Source organism: Lactuca sativa, chromosome 8 (genome assembly GCF_002870075.4).
Source record: "Lactuca sativa cultivar Salinas chromosome 8, Lsat_Salinas_v11, whole genome shotgun sequence".
Lineage (NCBI taxonomy): Eukaryota > Viridiplantae > Streptophyta > Magnoliopsida > Asterales > Asteraceae > Lactuca > Lactuca sativa.
Genome location: NC_056630.2, coordinates 91,921,831 through 91,927,410, shown reverse-complemented (window position 1 = coordinate 91,927,410; position 5,580 = coordinate 91,921,831). Strand labels below are relative to the sequence as shown.

Genomic DNA, 5,580 nt, shown 5'->3' with positions numbered 1-5,580 from the left:
GCTTACAAACACTTGGACAAAGTTAATGATGTAGATGATTATTTCAATGTTCCAAACGTGCCTCAGGAAACTCAACTACTTCGCACGCTTCCGGTTACATTCAAGGGTGCTGCAAAAGATTGGCTCAAGTCACTCCCTCCCGGATCCATCACCACATGGGCTAAGATGAAAGAAGAATTCATTGACCAGTTTTGCCAACCTTCTAAAATAGCCAAATTGAAGAAAGTTATAACCAACTTTGAACAACAACCTGGATAGTCCCTTTATGAGACATGGGAGAGGTACAAAAGTCTACTAAGAAATTGCCCACACCGTGACCTTAATAGCCAACAAGAAGTCTCCATCTTCTATGATGGGATTAATGTTACAACAAGGCAATTACTTAACTCGCAAGGCCTGCTCACAAAGAAGGAACCCCCGGTGATCAAAGAATTAATTGAAGAGTTCTCTAAACATTCTAGAGAATACCATAACCCGCGAAATGCAGTAAGTAGGGGGTAGTGAACATGGTTAACGATGGCATGGCGGCAATGATGGCTAAACTAGACAGTTTAGATAGGAGAATGACAAAGATGGATCAAACAATCCATGCTATTCGAGTTGGATGTGAAAATTATAGAGGACCTCACCTCACTAAAGATTGTGACTTGGATGAGAACGGAAACAAGAAGGCGCTAGTATTCTTTTCAAGGGGTGACAGATACGATGTAAATTGGCGGAAACCCAAGAAGAAATGGCTCCCGTATGAAGAATACAAAAAGACAAATGAAAAGAAATACAAGCAAAAAGAGAGGGGTTTCTATCAAAAGGAAGAACCGACTGTGGAAAGGAAAGTTGATTTGGAAGAGATGTTTACTAGATTTATAGTTGCGTCCGAGAAGAGACACAATGACCATGATGCTGCAATACAAGAGACCAGAACAATACTTAGGAATCAGCAAGCATCTATTCTCAACATTGAAAAACAGCTAGGGCACCTTGCACAACAAGTGAACGAGAGAAGACCGGGTGAACTTCCAAGTAAAACCGAGAATAATCCAAGAATGGAGAACGTGAATGCTATAACAACTAGTTTTGGGGAAATTTTCACTCCTCTGACCCCTGCACAAAAGGTCTCAAATAAGGTGCATGCAGAAAAGACAGAAGCTTCGAGTTCAGCTAAACCCGACACGACTCATCGAGTCCCTCTAATGGACTCGACGAGTCCAAGGTCTGATGACAAAATTGTTGTTTCTTTAATGCCTTATAGGCTGCCTTTGCCATATCCAATTCGAGCCAAGCCTGATGAAAAGGCTAAAGAGTACAGAACTTTCATGGAGCATGTTAAAGGCCTTCAAGCCAACATTCCATTTGTTGAAACAATACTTCAAACGCCTAAATATGTAAACTTGCTTAAAGGTCTCTTTTCCACTAGAAAAGATATGGCTGAAGTCGCTGAGATAGTGTTAAATGAGCTACCAAGAAAGAAAGGCGACCCGGGAAGCATCTCGATTCCTTGCCAATTTGGAAACAAAATTGCTACTCAGGCATTGACCGATTCGGGTGCAAGTATTAATCTAATGTCATACTCTTTCTTCAAGAAGTTGAATTTACCGGAGCCAAAGGCGATTAATATGAAGATCCATCTAGCAGATAAGACAATCATTCGTCCAAGAGGTGTTTGTGAAGATCTTCTCATAAAGGTTGAAAAATTTGTATTCCCCGTGGATTTTATAGTACTTGACATGGAAGAAGACCCCAAAATTCCAATTATTTTGGGGATACCATTTTTGAATACCGCATGTGCATTGATAGATGTATGCAAGTCCACACTAACATTAAGGGTAGGAGAGGAATCAATAGTGCTTAAGGCTACACAAGATATTAAGCATGAGAAGAAAAGAAAAGAAGAAATTTCCTCCATTCATTTGGATGACGAACTACTAGAAAAAGAGCTTGCACTTTTACAAGAAGAAAATCAAATTAAATTTCTATTGTCTTCTGGAGAAAATTTTGATGTTGAAAAAGATTTAGAAGAGATAGAGAAGTTGTTGGAGGGAACTGATCCAGAAGAAACAATAGGGTTTGTGGAATACGCACGGACTCGCCGAGTCGCATCGACGGACTCGACGAGTCCAGTTGAAAAGTTTAGAAATTCAGACAACCTTGACCTGCTATTTACAAGTTCTTTTCCTATTCTTGACATGAAGGTTTTTCCAGATCCTTTGGAAGGTCCAGCAGCAAAAGGTGAAATTGTTAAAAATTATTGTAACATCCAAAATGTTCAAGTAGCTTACCTTGATACGATGATACAAAGAGATGAAGAAATTCGACTTGATAAGGAGGCAAGCTTGGGAGAAAAAGAGAATGCAAAGGCTTGGAATGATGATACTAATAACTCATCCATTGAGTCACATATGACTAATCGAGAAATCAAGTTAGTCAAACCTTGAGCCCGAGTTTTTTCCAATTATAAAGTAATTGCGTTTGAAGAAGGAGCAGTACAAAAGATGGGGCCAAAGAATGGGGTGAAGAAAAATAAGGCTGGGAAACGGATCAAGCATGCTATTGAAGAAGATGCTACAAGGAAAAAGAAAGAAGAATTCCGACGGGCATATAAGAGGAAGATACACGCCTACAAGACAAAGTATAAACCACAAAAGATTAAGCGTGAATTCCCGATGCAGGAAAACGAAGAAATGTAGAGTTGGAAGGAGTCCAGCTAAAGACTCCTCAAAAAGAAGCGCTTGGCGGGAGGCAACCCGTTATGAGAGTTTGCTTTCTTTTATCTTTTTCGTTTTAGTTTTTTTTTTGTTTGATTTTCTTAGGATTTTTCTGTTTTCATCTTCTAATTCATCAAAAATGTTTGCTTGAGGATAAGCATGGCCTGAGTGTAGGGTGGATTAAATATTTTTACAAAGAGATGAAAAAATCATTTATATATTTTTAAAAGATTGCAAGTGACTCGGCGAGTTGGTACCCTAACTCGACGAGTCTACGCACAATCCGGATAACCTTCATTCGCGACAAGACTCGCCGAGTCTGACCCCGAAATGTCATTTCTTTTCATTTGGAGGGGAGCTGCGACAATGCGGTATTGCGGAACTTGCTTGGAGGATAGGAATTTATGATCAAAATGCCATGTTGACGGAAGATTTTGAGACCTTCTTGGAGAAATGCCACAAATATCTCCCCGAAGAAGTTGTTGCTTACACTTGGTGGAATACCATTGCGAACCGGGTGTACATTCCATCTTCTGCACAAGAAGGCCATATCCGCTCGCCCATTCATCATCTCATTCACCGCCTCATTGCCAACACCATCAATATGAGGAAGGATGATCACAAGGTCCCAATCCTTGACATTTTCTACCTTTGGAGCATCATCAACCCAGACGTCTTCTGCAATACGATTGACTGGGAATGGCTACAGAACGTCCGATACAAAGAGGACTTGGCACCATACCTTGTTAAGGAATTTACTCATGATGGGGTGTCGATCACGTGCGATGGTTGGAGTCGTTTGTTTCGTATCCGGGAGCTAGTCTATCGAGAATTGTGCTTGGAATTTTTCTCCATAATAAATTTTTTGGGTGGGGATGATTATTATAGCCCCGAGAACATCCCTTTTTGTCTTGGGGGTGAGGTTCACCAATGTTCTATGGTTGAATTAGCTTGGAGGTTGGGAATTTATGACCAAAACTTGACTCACACGACTGTATTTGGTAATTTTTTGGAGCATTACCATAAGGTATTCTCAAATGGTGTCACAAGCACGAGTTGGTGGAACATCATTGCCAACAATCTTTACATTCCCAAATCAGCTCAAGAGGGAAGCATACAATCACCCACTCACCGCCTTATCTCCAACACTATCAACCAACGAAAGGATGATGACAAGGTTTCTAACCTTGATGTCTTTTATCTTTGGAGCATCATTACACCCAACACTTTTTGCAACATACCATGGTGGTTGGCTTCATACTTGGCTGAAGGGACGGTCAAGGACCGAAAAGCCTCAAAAATTAACGGGGGTATGTTCATGACACGTTTAGCCAACTCTTATGGGTTGATGACTCGTGGTGCTTGGAATTTGATGATGATGATTCCGACCCCTGCCTTTAATCCTATTCTTTTTTAGAGGGCTAGAATTATTGAGGATTATGGAGGGGGACATTACGTTATTCCTAATGACGATGACGCGATAGGGCCCGAGGCACCGGGACGAAGGGTTCGACCAAGACGCGAGCAACCACGGCACGATCCATTGGTTATTCCGGTCAAGGACAATGTTCCCCCGGAGTGGTTAAATGAGGCAGGGAGGAGATATTTAGATGATTTGGTTCGGAGTTCAAATTTTACAAGCCAATCTTTCATCCAATTATTTGAACATTTCCATATTCAACATGTATATGGGGGACAATTTCCGTATGTTCCAAGTTGGGAGGAGAGGATAAGCGCAAGGCAAGTGGGAGCCGGTAGGAGCGGGGCTATGCATGATGGTGATGATGAGGAAGAGGATGATGACTAGTTTCTTTTTATTTGTGTTTTTTTGAACAATTTTTTTTATTTTGTTTTATTTGTTTGGTGTGTTTTAAACTTTTAATTAGGATTCGAATTATGTCCTTGATGTTCTAATTCCCTTGGTTCCTTTAAGAATTTGAATTAGGGAATGCTAGCATAAGGAGTCTAGAGAATGTGAGGAAAAATGGAAAAAGTCAAGAAAGGGCGACGTATTAAGTCTAGGTGTTGAGTCCAGTTCTAAAGGGGCTCATGAGTGAATGGTTACTGAAGCGATGGGCAGTTTTTGAAGTCCACCAAAAGCTGGATACAAATCAGAGTTCATTTTTTTCACCCAACAAGGACTCGCTGAGTGCAGTTACCAGAATCGACGAGTCCCAGTATATTTTCACGATTTCATGCTTTTCGTGCTATTACTCTGCGAGTCGTTTACCAGACTCGACGAGACATTCATTATTCAACCTAGAAGGTTGATGATTAGATGTTATTCGTTACACCACTTGGCTACCCTATCTTTACAATTAATTCCTGAGGATTTTCCAGTATCTCTCATGCACATTTGGAGCTAACACATGCGACATGACGCCCGAGACATGGATGAGTTGTTCCTATGTCTAAATTCAATTGAAGATGGAGCTTCAGAGACGATCAGCCTCGTGACTGCTACCCCAGGGGAGTTTGTTCAAATTCCCTCTACATTTCATATTTTTATGCCCAGTATGCAATGGGGACATTGCATGAATTAAGTGTGGGGTAGGGGGTTGGTTACATTTTAGTAAATTTAGAATCCTAATTTAGGTCTATTTTTTAAAAAAAAAACTTAACTTCGGCATACCAAAAATGTTGCTTAGGACTTAACTTAGAAAATTTTGGTAAAAGTAATTAGGATTCCATGTTGGAATTATGCTGATGATTGCATGAAGACCCAAATATTTAGTTGAGATTATATACGTTCTAGTGAATTTGTGGCTTCCTAATTCCAGTGAAATCATGGGACAAAAACATGACCTTGCTTAGCCCGAAGGATGCAATATGTTTAGCATCGTGTACCAGAAATGTATCCAGGATAATTATTATTTTT

General features: G+C 40.4%; 1 non-coding gene across 1 annotated transcript; it reads right to left on the bottom strand.

The window, feature by feature from the left end:
- Positions 1-213: 213 nt before the first annotated feature.
- Positions 214-320, bottom strand: LOC111878265 (small nucleolar RNA R71). Its single transcript, XR_002845675.1, has one exon. It is a non-coding gene; the product is annotated as a small nucleolar RNA R71 (small nucleolar RNA).
- Positions 321-5,580: the final 5,260 nt, after the last annotated feature.